This window comes from Taudactylus pleione, unplaced genomic scaffold, assembly GCF_031769625.1.
Source record: "Taudactylus pleione unplaced genomic scaffold, aTauple2 ptg000803l, whole genome shotgun sequence".
NCBI lineage: Eukaryota > Metazoa > Chordata > Amphibia > Anura > Myobatrachidae > Taudactylus > Taudactylus pleione.
The window spans coordinates 4015573-4035914 of NW_028285205.1; the positions used below are offsets into that span (position 1 = coordinate 4015573).

The 20342-nt window shown below is 44.3% G+C and overlaps 1 long non-coding RNA gene across 1 annotated transcript in view; it reads right to left on the bottom strand.

Annotated features, from left to right (window-relative positions):
• Positions 1 to 20342, bottom strand: part of LOC148474884 (uncharacterized) — a 74717-nt gene that overhangs the window by 9673 nt on the left and 44702 nt on the right. Inside the window, exon 3 of the long non-coding RNA XR_015872819.1 lies at positions 2744 to 2823. This is a non-coding gene — a long non-coding RNA (uncharacterized LOC148474884). The remainder of the gene's footprint in view (positions 1 to 2743; positions 2824 to 20342) is intronic.

The window sequence follows — 20342 nt, forward strand, 5'->3', positions numbered from 1 at the left end:
TGTAAAGGAAGATTCACAGTAAATGATCTTTGCAATAACCTTAAATAACACAGCTTACCAAAGTGCAATGTGCTTACCTCCTTACCTCTCTGTAAAGAAGGAAGAACTAGGGATTACTACACCTATCATTAGCTTTACCCCATAAATTTGGGGTGTTACAGGCATATTATTATTATTATTATTATTATTATTTATTATTTTGCTACTTTCATTTCACAAGAAGGAAGATTATAGCTGGTATTTTTTGAAATATCACAAGAAAAGGTTAATAAACTTTTATTGTGCTTATGGCCTGGTTGGGTGTATGTGTATAAGGCTGTAAGTACTTCTAATGTAAACCTAGCATATGCAACCAGTGGGGTCACAGGGCTTAGTGTTGCCCAGTGCACCGAAACTGCCTGACACGTTTGTGTTGGAAAGGGACGTGGTCTCACACTTGCTTTGCCACGTCCCCAGTTATATGACATTTGGGGGGCTTGACTGCACCTCACACACCCGTTATCATAATGTTGGGGGCTTGCCCAGCACTCTGGGAGCTGCTGGGCAGCCCCTAGTTTCTTCAGGTACAGTATTTACCTATCAATGCTGCTTGGTGACACCATCCGAGGGTGTGACACCAAAATAGCAGAGCAGCTCTATCTAATTTTCTACAATGTGTCGCCATTTTAATTTTGCACCAATCATAGAATCATTCAAGGTTTTAATACCATGTATGTCATTAGTAGTAGAAGTGAATATTTCATTGTCATTATTACAATTTTTTTTTTTTTTAATTATGTAACCATATATGGTATCCTTTCCATGTAAAAGTTTCATACCATTTGGGTTATTGGTTCAAATATGATTTATTTCCCATAACCTATGTAAAGATCAGCATATCTGGGCAATCTGAATATATCTTGTTAGTCTTCCTTATGTACTTTGAGCTTAATTCAGCAGTGCACGTTAGGGAATCTGCGCAGGCACCAGACTCATTCTGTGCAGGCGCCAGACCCTTTCTGCGCATGTGTAGAATGGGTCTGCGAGCCTGCACGTAAACTGGCAGCAGACTGTCAGTGATTGACAGTCTGCTGCCATTTGGGGGTGGGGATGGGGCGGCGATGTCCTCCGTTCCTGAAATGGAGGCGTATCGCTGCTGTTGGGGAGGAGGGAAGAGGCCAGGATCTTCCTCGGCCGACGGAGATTTCCTGGTCTCTTCCTCGCTGCTGCGACAGCCGGCTGTGTGACCCTTGGGTCACCTTAGCTGGCCGATGGTCCGCATAGTGTCCAATGCTGCGTTGGACAACGCAGCACGGATACGTAATGCAGCAGGAGGCGTGATGCTTCCTGCGCATTACCTTATCAGCACAGACGGAATAGCTAAGATACTTGCGTGCAGCTTAGCTATTCCGTCTGAAGCTGAATCAGGGCCTTTATCTGCTTTTATTAATGCTGTTTGCACTGTGTTGTTTTTAATACCTATTGGAAATAAAGGATGTAAAAGCTCAGGGCAGGATTGATCTATACAAGAGTGCATCATTAAGAGATCAAGGATCTGTGACAGCCTGAATTCTATCACACAATAGATGTTGCTCATCTATTTAAGGTGAGTAGTATAATGTCATACAGTGTTCCCCCAAAAATAAGCCCTACCCTTACTTTTGAAAAACGGTCCAAAATAAGCCCTACCCTGAAACTAAGCCCTAACAAAATCCCCATTTTGCCCGGTCCCTGCGCTACACTAAAATGCCCCCCAGCTTTGCCCCCCTGCATGAAATGGATGCCGCTGTTAAAGATTTAACAGTGGCATCCAATGACAGCTGCAGCGTCTCACTCTCTCACAGTGAGCGTGTGGCAGCGTCATTTACAGCAGCGCCGCGGAGGAGAGCAGAGACGATTGGGTCCACTTCTGCATGAAATGGAGGTGCAAAAAATCCAGATCGGAATTCGGGGTATGGACACTTATGATGATGTTGTTGAAGAAGATGACATGATCATTTTTGAATAAAGGTAAATTTTTTTGTTCACACTTATCTGTTTATTGAAATTGCTGTCAATGTTAATTAAAATAAGCCCTATGGAGTTTTTTTGACCAAAAAAAAAAAATAAGACAGTGTCTTATTATCGGGGAAACACGGTACTAGGAAAAATGCATTTGCTATTAACACCGAGAGCACTTTATACTTTACATGAAATCATAGCAACCAATCACATTTGCTTTCATTCCATAAATTGCACTAGACAATTTCTGATTGGTTCACTGCAAATTTATTTATTAAAATAGCTTAGCTTGGGTGTGTAAATAACTCACCATAGACTTCAACAGGAGAGTGCCCCTTGTAATTAATTATCTTATAGAATTGTAGCAAACGTCTGGCTTTATCAAGCAACAACTTTGGCATAAAGCATCTATTAGAAAGGAGTACTTCTAATTCACATACTAATGATATTTTAATGAGTCATGGCTGTCAAATTGGTAGAGCATGGTGGTTTTGGACAATGAAGTACATGGCTCTTTAATTGAGATGTACTGTATGCTCATACATAAAGATTTACAAAATCACAGCAAATTGTTCCAATTGAATCTTGCAAATGGAACAGGCTGTCTCTCAGAGATGCAAAGACAATCTCCAAGTTGTGCTTTTGTGGCGCCATTCCATCAGACTTTATTCAATGCTGTATTTGTAAATGGTGACATTGTGGTTAGTATTGCTGCCTTACAGTGATGAGGTTATGGGTAAAAAAATCTAATTTGGGTACTAACCATGTGGGTTTGTATGTTCTCCCCGTTTGTGCGAGGTTCCTCCCAGTTTCCATCCACAGTCCAAAAAGATGAATTGGCTTCTGAAAAAAAAATGTGTACAAGTATGTGTTAGATTTAGGGGCTTGATAACTAAAGTTGTTTTGTGGGAAGTGCCCCCAAAACAGAAGTTTTTGGGAATCACCACAACATCTAAGCATTCCCAGGATGTAAGAAGGAGGGACCGCGGCAGATATCGGATGCCTCTATTTCCGACCACAAAAGCAGTCTCCACAGAAACCTAATCTGTAGGATTTACCAAGCTCTGGAATTGTTGGTAAATATGCCCCATAGACGATAAACTGTAATGCTGCAGCTACTGATGTAAGTAATTCAATATTCTCTGGAAAGCACTGTGTAATACGGTGGAACTATACAAATTAAATTTAGTGGTATATTTAGGGGGGTCGAGCAGTGCATGTGTCCTGGGCGCCATCAGACTGGCGGCGTGGTGGTTGTGGTCCAGAACACTGGTTTCAAGTCAGTGTAGTGCGGTCTGCACAACACAGTAACAAACACTGCCGCCGGGTACTACTGGGGTCACTGCATAGGGGGGACCACTACTGGGGGCACTACTACTGGGGGCACTTTATAAGGGGCACTGCATAGGGAATTACTACTGGAGGCACTATATAAGGGGCACTACTGGGGGCGCTGCATAGGGGGGACTACTACTGGAGGCATTACAGAAGGGGCACTGTAATGCCTGCAAATGGAGGACTACTACTGAGGGCACTATATAAAGGGCACTGCAAAGGGGGGACTACTACTGGGGGCACTGTATAATGGGCACTGCATAGGGGACCACTACTGGGGGTACTGCATAGGGGGGACTACTACTGGGGGTACTGTATAGGGGGGACTACTACTGGAGGCATTACAGAAGGGGCACTGTAATGCCTGCAAATGGAGGACTACTACTGAGGGCATTATATAAAGGGCACTGCATAGGGGGGACTACTACTGGGGGCACTGTATAACGGGCACTACTGGGGGCACTGCATAGGGGACCACTACTGGGGGTACTGCATAGGGGGAACTACTGCAAACGGAGGACTACTACTGAGGGCACTATATAAAGGGCACTGCATAGGGGGGACTACTACTGGGGGCACTGTATAATGGGCACTACTGGGGGCACTGCATAGGGGACCACTACTGGGGGTACTGCATAGGGGGGACTACTACTGGGGGTACTGTATAAGGGGCACTGCATAGGGGGGACCACTACTGGGGTCACTGTATAAGGGGCCCTACTGGGAGCAATGCATAAGGGGGACCACTACTAGGGGCACTGCATAGGGGGGACACTACTGGGAGTGCTGTATAAGGGTGACCACTACTGGGGCACTGTATAAGGGCCACTGCATAGGGAGCAACTACTGGGGGCACTGTATAAGGGACAGTGCATAGGGGGGACCACTACTGGGGGCACTGCATAGGGGGGACCACTCCAAGGGGCACTACTGAGGACACTGCAATAGGGGGATCACTACTAGCGGCATTGTATAAGGGGCATTACTGGGGGCACTGTATAAGAGGCACTACTGGGGGGCACTGCATAAGGGGCACTGTATAAGTGGCACTACAGGGGGCACTACTGGAGGCACTGTATAAAGGGCACTACTACAGGTGGCACTGCTATTGGGGACATTGCATAAGGGGCACTACTACTGGGGCATTAAGGTGCATATGGAATGGAAAAGAATGTTCCCAGAGTGACGAGAAACGGTGGTGTGTCATGTTGACATGCCCCCATTTTCCAGTGGTCACGCCCACTTTTTGACACGCGCACATACTTTGGAATGGGGCTCCGTATTTTAACTTGCCCAAGTCTCCAAACACCCTACCTACGCCACTGATTAAATTACAATAAATAAGCATTTTACAGGATTCATAGACTAGAAATAGCCTAGAGCTAGGACAATGATAGTCCTTTCTTTGTGCTCTGTGGTGTGGCTGGAGTAGAACTAGGAAATACCCTGTGAAACATGCAAAATTTTGCTGTCAGATGTGGAATGATTGAGGCAAATATTTTAGAGAATATATTTGAAAATATTGTTCATACAGTATCAAACACTGAGGGGTAAATTTACTAAGATTCGAGATGGTCCCAATTTTCATATTGATTTATCTCGCTGGAACTCTCCAAAATTCGGATGATTTAATCCCTTTTATTTTACCAAATTTACCAACAGGCGATTTGAGGCTAATCGAGTTGACCGATGGTGAAGCAGAACGAGATATCTCTCTTGAGTAACTCGTTTTGCAGGAGATTACTCACCCAAGATTGCATTGTTTTCTCTCTGCAAATCTCTCACGAGCTAGCAGCCAGCACATATCAGTGAGATATGTGCTTGCTGCTTGTGTGTTAAGACTTGTAAAAAATAGATAAATTGTTTTAAAAAAAAAAATGACGTGAGGTCTTCCCCCCCTGTCCTGGTTCTTAACATTACAGGGAAAAAAATGTGTAGGTATCCACTGTAATTTAAGATCCAGCACAAGGCAACAGGGACAGAGCTGGTTTTAAAAACACGGAGAAAAAAAATGACGTGAGGTCCCTCGTATATTTAAAACCAGCCCTGGACCCTTTCTAACGGGGGACTGATGCCACAGCCAGGGGTGCCCTTTCACCGGGCCCCCCAGACGCAGCATCAGCCCTGACCGCTAGTCAGCCCAGGCCAGGGATCCCTGGGGAGTTGGTGACCCCCCAATAAAGGGGTCACCCTCTCCAGGGCACCCCTGGCCTAGGCTGATAGCCCGGGACTATCCCCGCCACCCCTGGGTGGTGGGTTGATAGTGTAAGGTGTAGTGTAAAAATTTGATTTTTCATCATTGTCTTTACAGTGGAACTACAGGTCCCAGCAAGCCTCCCCCGCATGCTGGTACTTGGAGAACCACAAGTACCAGCATGTGGGGCATTACGGGCCCACTGGTACCTGTAGTTCACCTGTAAAGAAATGGTTAATAAAACACACAACACACAGTGAAAATAAAGCTTTAATGCATCCATAAACACACTTACACATACTCACCTGTTTCCAAATGTTCATGTCCCCTTGTCAACGTAAAGTTTCCGTATGAATTACCTGTAAAAAAAGATCCAATACTCACCGTTATGTCCCTCGAAGTTCTCTGCAGAAATCCAATACGTGGGCCAGATACAGTGTAACAACATGCTTCTGCATGTTGTTACACTGTGCTAATATCTGCTCGTGGGAACGAGTTCACTTCAGTCCCGGGCCGCCGGCCAATCAGCGGCGGCTGACATTAGCGACCGCTCATTGGCTGGGACCCATGTGGGCTTAGCCAATGAGCGGCTCCTCCACGTGGAATGAGCGGCCGATAATGTTAGCCGCCGCTGATTGGCCGGCGGCCCGGGACTGAAGTGAACTCGTTCCCACAAGCAGACATTAGCGATGATTGGTTTTTCCAATTATTGCTTCTTTTTGAACTTTACATTGTATTAAATCTTATTGCAGAATGTGTTATAAGGTATAATTGTAAAGTGCTATGGAATATGCTGGCTGTATATAAATAAATGTTAATAAAAGAAACAAAGCTACATGGCAATACAGTAACGTAAGATTAATAAGCATGTAATAAGCACATATATATTTAGATATATATTTTTATATCAGTTATAGAGGTGTGCTTGGAATGTGCCCTTTCCTACATCTATATGATGGTCCATAGTGTATTTGATATGGGCAAATAATACTAAAAAGTAGGAAATCATGAGGAACATTAAACCCACGGAAAAGTACATGGCCCAAATATAATAGGCTCTGGTATGCTGGTCCCAGTGTGATTCTGGCAAAATAGCCACTAAGTTTAAAGCAGCAATTAGTTTTAAGACAAAAACAACCTGGTTTTGCCTTAAAACTAATTGCCACTTTAAAACTAGCGGCTATATTGCCAAACAAGTAAAATCAGATCTTTTTACATTTGGGCCCTTATCATAGGTAACATACTAAAAATCCATTGACATTCTACTCCAGTTAAATAAATATGTGTACTGCAGTTGGGAAAATAAGAAACAAATTCAATATTTATTTACATAATATGATAGTGTTGGTTTACATCCCTTGTAGGGATGTAACAGGAAACCTGGCTGACTGATCTTCCTGGTAACTGTTTGCAAATGTTTGATGATTTTTAAGAAAGTGTATAATTTATTAGTAGATGTTATGTTTACAAGAAATCAGGATACTGACAAACACATAGTTGGTTTAAATAACCAGTGACAGACTATTCAACATTATAGCTATTGTGATAGAAGAACTGGAGAAGTTAGGGATGGCATGTATTTGTGTCCCAGATTCCTGTAATATGTGTTTTATCCCCCAGGAAGAGTCTGTTTTACAAACAGATCTGACTGTCGGCTTTTGGTAAAAGCCGGAGAATGGGTCCTGGGGGTGTGGATGTGTGAGAGAAGGGAGGGCTCCATCCACAGGGCCATTTCAGGTGTTAGGCCTTTCAGCCTGTGAGCAGGCTAATTAGGGATTACACCTGGAAGTGGCTCAATATAGCTGTGTAAGAGTTTTGATGCAGTGTCTCATATCTGGGAGAGCAGGCCCACAGGTTAGCTTGCTCTGAGACACTGTTTGCCACAATCCAGAAGGTACTGTGGACGTGAGTTTTAGTGTTCGGTTAGTGAGGGAATTTAATGTCTAGTTAAGAGTCCAGACGGGTTAGCATTTATTTTATGTTTTGTTTATTTGATTGTTGGTGTTGCACAATAAAAACTGGCGCCGACCAGTTTGCACGAAAACCCACGACTGGAGTGCTGTTTCCTGGCTGCTGTGTGTAAGGAGGTGTCCATCTACCCCAGGAGAGGGATCCCTACCCGGATCATATCACAATATGGATAAACAATGCAACAAGGCACACAGCTCCATGCCTTGTCGCGTTGCACTTTACGGAGTCTATTGCGGCTATGTGACACAACATAGAGGGAGATAAACACCTCTTAATTTAGAAAACAAGTGGCTCTGCCTTATTGATAGTGCTCTAGGAAATACAATAACATTTAACTTTCTGAGTTTTTCTGGGCACTCTACTCTAAATCAGCGACAAACGTTGCAGCAGTGCATAGCACTGAGCAGTTCGTATGTCTTGCATGATGAGATGTCTTGTAAAGCACATATGGTGCCAAATGATTTATAAAGTAATACTAAGCCTAGAATGGATCATTTAGACTGATTATTAGTACGAGAGCTGATTGAAAAGTAATGACACTGATTTTTTATTCAGAATCAGATGACTCCACAGGATCTGAACATTTTTCTTTTTCAAAATTGCATCCTTCATATTCAATACATTTTCTGCAGGGTTCAACAACGATTCAAAGACGTGCAGTAAACTGATCATACCATGTGCATCAAAGAACAGCAGAAGCATGACTTTACACGCCTAAGGAATCACACATTAATTTCTGGGTGGAAGCGAATTTGCGTGTTTCCATACACTGGACTGTTGTTTGGATTCCGGATCATAATAATGAATCCACGATTCATCACACGTCACAATTTATGTCAGGAAATCAGGTATCCTCTCCAACAATTCAACTCATTGTCGCATCTGCTCTTCTGTGAGATTTCTGGGTACACACCTGGCACACGCGTGATGCATTTTCAGTTCCTTTGTCGCAATATGCTGAACCCGTTCGAATGAGATGCCAAGTGAAGTTGAAAGTTTGCGTAAAGTTAAACTTCTGTCATTTTGAAACATCTCCGCAGCTTTGGCAATGTTGACAGCTGTACCCGAGGTGGATGGTCTCCCAGAATGTGCTTCGTCAGTCCCTAGCGTATTACCCTCTTTGAAGTGCTTCCACCACCGTAATACTGCAGCACGGCTAATTGTTCAAAATTCCATCACACATCTCTGATGTAATCTCACAGACATGTCTTTCTTATCCGCCATGACAAAGCATACAAAGATCTTCTACTCGCTCGGACCAAACAAAGAAGACTACGGCAGTCCAACCGCAGGTTCATACACATCGAGCTTCACAATAACCAGCATAGCGTTGTCATGTCTACCTATGGGACAGAAAAACAGAGGCAGTCTCATTACTTTTCAATCGGCCCTCGTATTTTTATTATCCTCTACTTTTGTAAGGTACCACAAACTGCTGCAGTGTTGTACTGAGCTAAAATATGAAACAAGGAAAACAGAGTAACGAAAACAAATATAAATGTGGGCATAATACAGACACAGACCTATTGGCTGAGACAGTGGACCTAATCTAAAAAGGAAAGGGAAGAGTTAATTCACTGAACTTTTCTGCTGTAAGGATTCTGTAATCTTGTTGGCTCAGGTTGGAAACCTCAATGCTGGCCTCCTTTCCAGGAGAGTGAATGAAGCTGGGTGGTTTTAGGAGACTCTACCTCATGCAGACCTGCTACTACTATGTGGATGTGAAGGAATGCTGAGCAGAGATGAGTAGCTCTCTAGGAGATCTGGAGACAGATGTCTGAACAAGCTAAGGCGGTTATCTGGGAGCAGGGACGTCCTGGTAGGCTGAAGTGGTTAGCTAATGGAAGGTGCCCTAGCAGACTGATGTAGAGAGATGGCGGCTTTGCAAACTGAAGAGGACAACTGGAGACAGACACTGGAACAGCGGCAAACAGCCTGGAGCCATGGAGATGGTGTCTGGGTAGAGGAGAAGTTCTGGCATCGATTAGTGAGCAAGTCCAGGTTTAAGTAGGCCACCACGTGAATCTTGTTGGTTGGAGACTGTCAGGTGACTCACATCAAGAGGACGGCACCCATGCACCACAGATGCTGGAATCGCCACGAGAGAGATGCTGACTTTTGTGCAGTGTCTTTTTTACGAAAAAATACAGAGGTAGATACAGGCTGCCAGGGAGGGATCAGAACATCCCTCTCAACCGATAATGTCTCCAGAGGCACTAACTCTATCTCCATGCGCATACCCTCCAACTAAATTGTATTTTCATATATAGCTGTATATGTGACTCCACCCATTGAAATGGAATGGATACAGAAAAGATAAGGCAGTCTTGGAAGAAAGGGATGGGTACAGAAAAGATAAGGCAGTCTTGGAAGAAAGTTAATTTTAACTTAAAGATACACCCAAACTGTAAAATACACTTATAATACACTCTACCTCTCTCCTCACTCTTATGTCTAACTCTCTGCTATCTCTTCTTGGATGTCCCATGGATTCTGTGTGGGGTTGGAAGGATCCACCCACACAGGGCAGTTAAACTAAGTTTTGCCACACCTAGGGGCTGCCTTGTGGAGAGAGCCCAGGTGTGGGATGAGGAGGAAGACCAGTCAAGCTGCCATTGGAGACAGTCTAAGTGGGACTGTGGCAGCCAGAGAACCCAGTGAGGCCAAGCCAAGTCATTGGGGGCCAGGGGGCCTGAGTCCAAACCTGCAGAAGGCAGGGAGGACCACAAACCTCTCAGACTGTGTCACATTGAAACAGCTAAGCTGCAAACTAAGGAAGCCAGTGTACATACTTGCAGGAGACAGGGAGGACCACAAGAAAGACTTCGTGTGAAGGCCAGGAGGCCAGTATTGTTACCTGTGACAGACAGGACTAAATGACTAAGTTGCATTTGCAGACTAGCTGCCTACTGTAGTCAGGGGCGAAGAAGTGAGGTAGTGCCCTGCATGGTGGCTAGACTGTTTGTTGTTTTCCATTTGATTTATGCTGACAGTAAAGAACTACTTTTCCTTTATTTATACCTGAAAAGCTATGTGTGGACCCTGATTAAAGCAGCCAACACTGCACCACTGACACTCTACCAAGCTAATTTCCCCAAGTTATCACAGTACTTTGTAAGGTTCTGTGGAACCCTTGTGCAATAGATATAAAGGATAATAATAATAAAAATAATCATAATAGTTTACTAAAAAGGAGTTTTCATTGATTTCCTGTTTCTTTGGCATCCCAACCTATTATTAAGATTCCTATTGCTGCAAAACAACTGAAAAACACCAGTTAAGAAGCCGCCACTAAACACCTTGCAGTACTGAGTTTTTCTCATGGAAAGCATACAAATAACCAGTGGCAGTTTGGAAAACTGCTGATAAATCACCATCAAAACCTTTGCACGGATCTCTCAGCTGTGTTCTATGTATTCAAAAATAAAAAATATAATTTGTAAAAATGCTACCCCCCAAATGTCAACCAGTACTAGCGCTGTCATCCTATGCTGGTAGTTGCAAACTTGGAGGGGACAAAAACCGTAGGCTCCCTCCAAATGTGCTACTACTATTTGTAGGCTTTTGCCTGACCCGGTTGGTAACACACAGCGTGGAGTCTCCCCACCTGAGCGCCAAACCAGCCCTAAACTGGCCAGCAGAGGGCTGTACTCCCTAGGGGCATCTTAACCTCAAGTTGGGACCACAAAAAAATATGCCGCCCCCCCCCCAGGAGAAACCAGCCATGTGCTAATCATTATTATCATTTATTTATATGGCGCCACAAGTGTTCCACAGCGCCTTACAAAGTACATAAACAAAAAGTTGATTAGTGACTTACAGTACAATACATTACAATGCAGGACAAGGACATGGATAATATACATTGCTAAATTAGCGACCATAACACCCACATAAGCAGCAGAGCATAAGCAACCAAGTGTAAGGTGCCCTAGTGGGGAGTAAGAAGTAGATGAAAGTAATGTAAGGAGAAGCATAAGAGGGTAGATGGCCCTGCTTGTAAGAGCTTACATACACACACTCTAAAATGGAGGGGCAGACAAACAGGCATGACACAGATGGGGAGGAAGGAACATGTAGCAACAAGTTAGGATGAGAGCTGGAAGGCATTAATGAAGTAGTGCTTTTTGAGAGCCCATTTGAATGATTGTAGAGTCTGATGGGGAGAGAGAGTTCCAGAGGTGGGGAGCAGCACGGGCAAAATATGAGAGCAGGAGTGGGAGGAAGTAATTAGTTGGCATGAAACGCAGCGTGCATTTGTTGAGTGAAGAGGGTGGACAGGAGAGTGAAGGGAAATGAGATCAGAGATATAAATTGGAGGGGAATAGGTGAGGGCTTTGTAAGCGAGTGTGGGAACCTTGAATTGGGTTCTGAAAGGGAAGGGGAGCCAGTGGAGGCAGATGTAGAGCATCTGGAGAGGACAGACTGGAGAGGAGAGAGATGGGATTTGGTGAGGCCAGATAGGAGGAGGTTACAATAATCCAATCTGGAGATGACCAAGATTTTAGTAGCATCCTGGGTGAGATAAGGTCTGATCTCTGAATTATTTTTCAGGTGGAAACAACAGGATTGCAAGAGATTCTGGATATGTGGCTTGAAGGAGAGGGATGAGTTCAGGATAACTCCAAGACAGCCCACTTTGGGGCTAGATTAGATAATTGTGCCATCAATTGATAAAGACATAAGGGGAAGTGAGGTTATGTGGGAGGGTGGGAAGATGATCAGCTCAGTTTTACACATTTAAGAAATCGCTGGGACATCCAGGAAGATATAGCAGACAGTTGGAGATACAAGTCAGTAGAGAGGCGGAGAGATCAGGGGAGGAAAGGTATATCTGAGTATCATCAGCATAGAGAAGATAATGGAGTTCACCTAGAGAGAACGAATAGAGGGAGAATAGGATAAGTCCAAGAACAGAACCTTGGTGGACACCTACTGTAAGAGGCTGTGAGGTGGAAAGGAAACAGAGAAGGATCAGTCAGAGAGGTAGGAGGACAGCCAGGAGAGGGCAAGGTCACGTAAACCAAGGGAGTGAAGGAATTGCAGCAGGGGAGGGTGGTCCACAGTGTCAAAAGCAGCAAAGAGGTCAAGAAGAATTAGCAGATAGTGGCCCTTGGATTTGGCAGCAAGGAGGTCATTGCTGACTTTCGTGAGGGCAGTTTCAGTGGAGTGGAGAGAACGGAAGCCAGACTAAAAAAGGGTCAAGGAGGGAGTGAGAGGAAAGAAAGGCGGTAAGGTGGTTGTAAACAATATGCTCAAGGAGTTTGGAGGCAAAAGGGTGGAGAGAGATGGGTCAGTAATTAGAGAGAATGTTAGGATCAAGGCTAGGTTTTTTAAGAATGGGGGAAACAAGGGCATGCTTTAATGCAGAAAGGACAGTGAAATATATAATTTATTTATTTTATTTTTTTTTAAAGAAAAAAAATATATACTAAAACATAATTTGTCCTTAATATACTAAATGTTTCACTGACTTAAAATACAAGAATGTTTATCCCCTTCTACATCTGTACAAATGTCTCTAATAGAAACTATTGGTGTTAAAAAAAAAAAGTTTAACTTTTTGTCATGTATTCATTTATTATAATCTATAATTCACCTCATCTATTACAGTATATCATTCCAGAACTTATTGGTGACTTCTAGTATCCTTATGTTTCACAGTTTTCCCAAATACACTGCACTCCTTTCAGCTTTATCTATCCTGTTCACATTCCTTTACTTTGCTTAATATAATAAATTATTAATGTGATGTATATTTATATATATTTTTGTTTTGAGTAATATGTTTTTGTATAAATAATATTTTCCTTTTTTAATAAGCAATACATAAAAGGTGAATATTATTTAATCTGTGTATTTACAGCATTACAAAGCCATTTACATTGCTTAGTACCTCTGAAGAACAGAATGATACTGCAACTCATTACTTTATGCCTATTGTGTACTATATACATAATCTAAGTTATGTAAATATATGAAAATGTTAACTTTTATTTAAATTATTGGAATAAAGTAGGGGTGAGCGGGTTCGGATTTCTGAAATCCGAACCCCCCCGAGCCCCCCCGATCCGAGGCCGATCCGAGTCAGGCTCGACTTTTCCTGCCTGACCCAGATCTGAAATCGAGGCAAAACGTCATCATCCCGCCTTCCGGGTCTCGCGGGTTTTGGATCCTATATAAGGTACCCGCGTCGGCGCCATTTTCTCACTCGGCTGTGGACAGTGAAGAGGGAGGGTGGGAGTTAGGGCTGGCTGGGCTGTGTAGTGTAGTGCAGTGTAGTGTTGTGCTGTGCTGCTGTTGTCCATAGTGGCTGTGTCCACTACTTCAAAGTCCATAGGGGCTGGCTGGACTGTGTTGTGCAGTCAGTTGTCCATAGGGGCTGTGTTCACTACTTCAAAGTCCATAGGGGCTGGCTGGACTGTGTTGTGCAGTCAGTTGTCCATAGGGGCTGTGTCCACTCCAAAGTCCTGTGCAGTGTCCCAGTCCTAAAGGGGTGCTGTAGTGTTGTCCAGGGGGTGCTCTGTCCGTCAGGGGGTGCTCCCCCCAAGTGCAAAAAATAATAATAATTTTTCTGTGTTTGTGAATTGTGTGCACTGTGGCTGCACGTGCATCAACAAAGGAGCAGCGCCAAGCGTGCGCCTGTGTCCCATAAGTAAAAGGCCGTTAAAGGGTGCTGTAACCCCCAAAGGGCACTCCAAACAAAATAAAAAAATATATTTTTTTGTGTTTGTGAATTGTGTGCGCAGTAGCCGCACGTGCATCAACAAAGTAGTGCCATGCGTGCGCCTGTGTCCCATAAATAAAGGGCCGGCTGGATTGACCGCTAAAGGGTGCTGTAACCCCCAAAGGGCACTCCAAACAAAATAAAAAAATATTTTCTGTGTTTGTGAATTGTGTGGGCTGTAGCTGCACGTGCATCAACAAAGGAGCAGCGCCAAGCGTGCGCCTGTGTCCCATAAGTAAAGGGCCGGCTGGCTCATTTCTTAAAGGGTGGTGTTACACACAAAGTGCACTAGTCTCCAACAAAAATAAAAAATAATTTTCTGTGTTTGTGTGCACCTTAGCCGCACGTATATATCAATATAACATAAATGGAGGATTAAACTTTCTCCGATAAAAATAAAATAGGGAAAGATCAAGAACCACTTCCTCCCAGTGCTGAAGCTGCTGCCACTAGTCATGACATAGACGATAACATGCCATCAACGTCGTCTGCCAAGGCCGATGCCCAATGTCATAGTAGAGGGCACATACAATCCCAAATGACAAAGTTCAGGAAAATGACCTTGAAAAAAACATTTAAATCATCTGAAGAGAAGCGTAAACTTGTCAATATGCCATTTACGACACGGAGTGGCAAGGAATGGCTAAGGTATTTCCATATGTTCATGACTAGTGGTTCAGCTTCACATGACGATGGAAGCCCTCCTCCCACTAAAAAAATCAAACGAGTTAAGCTGGCAAAAGCACAGCGAAGAACTGTGCGTTATAAGAAGATATCACAAATCCCCAAGGAGAGTCCAAGTGTGGTGGTGGTTGCGATGCCTGACCTTCCCAGCACTGGACGGGAAGAGGTGGCTCTTTCCACCATTTGCACGCCCCCTGCAAGTGCTGAAAGGAGCACCCACAGTCCACTTGCTGATATGCAAATTGAAGATGTCACTGTTGAAGTACAACAGGATGAGGATACTGGTGTAGCTGGCGCTGAGGAGGAAGTTGGCGAGGAGGATTCTGATGGTGATGTGGTTTGTTTAAATCAGGCTCCGGGGGAGACAGTTGTTGTCCGTGGGATGAAAAAGCCCATCACGGTCATGCCTGGGCAGAAGACCAAACATTCCACCTCTTTGGTCTGGCAATATTTCTATCCAAATCCGGACAACAACTGTCTTGCCATATGTACCATATGTAAAGGTGAAATAAGTAGGGGTAGGGACGTTAACCACCTAGGAACATCCTCCCTTATACAGCACCTGCAGCGCGTTCATAAAAAGTTACTGTCAAGTTCAGAAACTTTGGCTAAGACCGTAAGCAGTCCAGGGACACCTAAATCCCGTTGTCCTGTTGTATCCAAGCGCCTGCAAACCACACCGTCAACTCCCTCCTCGTCAATTTCCTCCTTAGTCAGGTTCGGAAGTAGTCCTGCAGGCCATGTCACGGGCATGACTGACTCTCCTATCCGGGATTCCTCCGGAGGATCCTGCATTGCTATGCCTCCTGCTGCCGCTGCTGCTGCTGGGAGTCGTTCATCATCCCAGAGAGGAAGTAGGAACACCACTACTTTTACTAAACAATTGACCCTCCAACAGTCCTTAGCGAGGAGGATGAAGTACGACAGCAGTCATCCTGAAGCAAAACGTATAACTGAGGCCTTGACTGCTATGTTGGTGTTAGACGTGCGTCCGGTATCCGCCATTAGTGCAGTGGGATTTAGACAATTGATGGAGGTAGTGTGTCCCCGGTTCCAAATCCCGTCTAGATTCCACTTCACTAGGCAGGCGATACCGAGACTGTACAGAAACGTCAGAAAAAGTGTCCTCAGTGTCCTGAAAAATGCCGTTGTACCCAATGTCCACTTAACCACGGACATGTGGACAAGTGGAACAGGGCAGACTAAGGACTATATGACTGTGACAGCCCACTGGGTAGATGTATCACCTTACGCAGCAGCAGCGTCACCAGTAGCAGCATCTCAGAAACGCCAGCTCGTTCCAAGGCAGGGTACGCTGTGTATTACCGGTTTCAGTAAGAGGCACACCGCCGACAACCTCTTAGAGAAACCAAGGGAAATCATCGCCAAGTGGCTTACCCCACTTAGACTCTCCTGGGGATTTGTGATATCTGACAACGCCACCAATATTGTGCAGGCATTACATCTGTGCAAATTCCAGCACGTCCCATGTTTTGCTCACACAATAAACTTGGTGGTGCAGAATTTTCTGAAAAGCGACAGGGGCATGCAGGAGACCCTTTGGGTGGCCCAAAAAATTTCTGTCCACTTTCACCATTCAGCGACTGCGTGCTGAAGACTGAAGCGCCAGCAAACACTCTTGAACCTGCCCCGCCATCACCTGAAGCAAGAGGTTGTGACGCAGTGGAACTCAACCCTCTATATGCTTCAGAGGATGGAGGAGCAGCAAAAGGCCATTCAAGCCTATACATCCACCTATGACATAGGCAAAGGAGGGGGTATGCACCTGACTAAAGCGCAGTGGAGAATGATTTCCGTGTTGTGCAAGGTTTTCCAGCCCTTCGAACTTGCCACACGTGAAGTCAGTTCAGACACTGCCAGCTTGAGTCAGGTCATTCCCCTCATCAGGCTTTTACAGAAGCAGCTGGAGAAAGTGAAGGAGGAGCTAAGACGGAGCGATTCTGCTCGGCATGTGGGACTTGTGGATGAAGCCCTTCATTCGCTTTGCCAGGATTCCAGGGTGGTCAATCTGTTGAAATCAGACCACTACATTTTGGCCACCGTGCTCGATCCTAGGTTTAAAGCCTATGTGGTGTCTCTCTTTTCGGCCGACACAAGCCTGCAGAGGTGCAAAGACCTGCTGGTGAAAACACTGTCAGCTGAAGCGGAACGTGACACGTCAACAGCTCCTTCTTAATTTTCGCCCGCAACTGGGGCTGCCAGGAAAAAACTTAGGTATCCTAAGCAACCCGCTGGCGGTGATGCAGGGCAGGCAGGACCAAGTTTGGACATCTGGTCCGGACTGAAGGACCTGGCAACAATTTCTGACATGTCTACTGTCACTGCATATGATACTGTCACCATTGACAGAATGGTGGAGGATTACATCGGTGACAGCATCCAAGTAGGCATGTCAGACAGTCCGTACCTGTACTGGCAGGAAAAAGAGGCAATTTGGAGGCCCCTGTACAAACTGGCTCTATTTTACCTGAGTTGCCCCCCCTCCAGTGTGTACTCCGAAAGAGTGTTTAGTGCAGCTGGGAACCTTGTCAGCGAAAGGCGTAAGAGGTTGCTTCCACAAAATGTGGAGAAGATGATGTTCATAAAAATGAATTATCAACTCTTCCAGGGAGACCAGCCTCCAGAACGTACAGAGAGACCTGTGGTGGTGGATTCCAGCGGGGACGAGTTAATTCTCTGTGAGGATGAGGATGTACAGAACACTGAAGAGGGTGAGGAATCGGTGGATGAGGAGGATGAGGACGTCATCTTGCCTCCGTAGAGCCAGTTTGTGCAGGGACAGATTAATTGCCAGCTTGTTTTGTGGGGGCCCAAACGAACCAATCATTTCAGCCACAGTTGTGTGGCAGACCCTGGCGCTGAAATGATTGGTTTGTTAAAGTGTGCATGTCCTGTTTATACAACATAAGGGTGGGTGGGAGGGCCCAAGGACAATTCCATCTTGCACCTCTTTTTTTTCTTTGCATTTGCATTATGTACAGTTTGGGGCCTAGTTTTTCAAACTGCCATCCTGTCTGCCACTGCAGTGCCACTCCTAGATGGGCCACGTGTTTGTGCCGCCCACTCGTATCGCTTAGCATAGTCATCCAGCTACCTCGGTGCAACCTTTTGGACATAAAAACACTATTGTGAGGTGTGAGGTGTTCAGAATAGACTGTAAATGAGTGGAAATTAAGGTTATTGAGGTTAATAATAGCATAGGAGCAGAAAAACCCACAAATTCTGTGATTTTAGCTGTTTTTATGCTTTTTTTAAAAAAAAATACAGATCCAAAACACAAATCCCAGAACCCAAAACACGGAAGGGTGGTTTTGGCGAAACCAATCCAGATCCAAAACATGAAGAAAGATCCAGATCCAAAACACAAAAAGTGGCTGGTGCACACCCCTAGAATAAAGATCAACAATAGATAATACAGTGTACTGGCGAATAAAACAGGCGATACCACAACTTTGCAAGAAAAAATGCCTCCCAACACTGAGTTGAGAATTGTAACAAAATATAAATAACCACCAAACTGGACAATATCCGCCTAGATTCTACAAAAAAAAGGTCACCTTTGGGAAAAACTCTGGGGCTGATTCAGACCCGCTCGCAAGCTGGTCGATGGTGTGCCAGTGCGCACGTGCAAGTCCCGGTGCGAGCGCAAAAAGCACTTGCTCCGTGGCTCACTACAAAAGGGGCGGCTGTCGATGTTGATCAACAGCTCGCACCGTTTTGTAGGTGTGGCGAGGGGTGGCTTCACAAACGGAGGCATTCCCAAGCGAACGCCTGCCATTTGTGGGTGGCCCCACTGACATCACCAGTGATGTCAGTGGGAGAGCTTCTGGCTCTATTAGAGCCGGAAGCTCTCTGGGGCTTGCAGCAATGAGACCCTACCACAAGGGTCTTGTCGCAAGCCCGATGGTCGCGATGGTCTTGACCATCGCGACCATTATCCTGTCCGATCGCAACAGCTGTGGGTGATCACCCACAGCTATGCGAGCGGCCAGGACAGGAGGCCGCACCAAAAAAAAAAACCTGATTCAGAGCGAGCGCTCTTTCAGTGCCAGTCTCTGAATCAGGCCCCCTGTCCCTTTTGAGGTGCTCGATTTGGTATTGTCCCACCAAAATCAGGACGTTTGGGAGGTATGCAGGGGACTACAAAATTAAAAACATAAACTACTAAAAATATTTATTGATACTAGTCCTTTCATCGTAAAATGACCAGTTGTAATTGTTACCTTCAACAGAGATCAAGGGTCTATGTACTAAGCTTTGGAGAGAGAGAAAGTGGATGGAGATAAAGTACCAACCAATCAGCTCCTAACTGTAACTTTATGGGCTGTGTTTGACAAATGACAGGAGCTTATTGGTTGGTACTTTATGTCCATCCACTTTGTCTTTCTACAAAGCTTGTTTGAAAGCTTTAGGCCAGGTATACTCTTTGCATTTTTTTACATAAATGAGCGTGAAAATGTATGTCAAATGCAAACCCTCCCCCCCCTGCAAAAAAACAAACAAAAAACAATAGTATAAAATGCTTGAAATGAATTCTCATTGGTATAAGGCCTAACCGGTACTAATAGCACCATCGTCCCAGTGATATCAGAGTGCACTGTTGATGGTATAGATCAGTTTTCTTCTACAGTATATACCGTTTAGTAAATAACAAAGTTTTGCAATACTTCAGTTACAGTTGTTTTGATGTAAATAACACAATATTACCTATTCTTTGCAGCAAAATACCACTCTAAAAAAACACACAAAAAAAAACAAAAAGAAAAAAGAAAAAAATTAGCTTTGCATGTGCATTTTAAATGTAGAACTGTCTGTTAATTCTTGGTTGACCAAGATGTCTTTTTATTCAACGCAAAATGTAACCGAGCACCTACAATTTTCTGTGCATCGTTCTGATAAATATCTTCGAGGGTTTGACCTAATTAACTTAACAAAAGAGAAGATCTCAAGGCTCCTAGCACAGTTTTCACACCTTGATAAAAACAAAAGACCACAGGCAGGAAATGCAATGTAAAAAAAAAATGCTTTAAGTGTTCTGTATAATACAGTCAACGTATTTCCATCCATAGCTGGCCTGCATCAACTATTCAGATGCTAATGGCACATCAAGCTGCCCTTTTTTACATGTAAAACAGCAATCTATCTCAAGCTGTTGTCTAATTTCAGCCAAAACAGGACCTAGATTTCCTTCCACGATAAAAAAAAATAAAAAATAGAATATAGAAATGTACTTTAAATGAACACGTGTATATTTCTGCTACACCAATACGCTGAATACTACAGAAAAAAAAGATTATTAACATATTCTAACCCACACACAGCCTCTTCTGTAGATGCTTGGTATCTACATATGAGTAGAATGCATACTTTTCCCATAAATTAGAAATTCTAATCAGTCTGCTATATAGTGTCTTCGAGTAAGATTATACC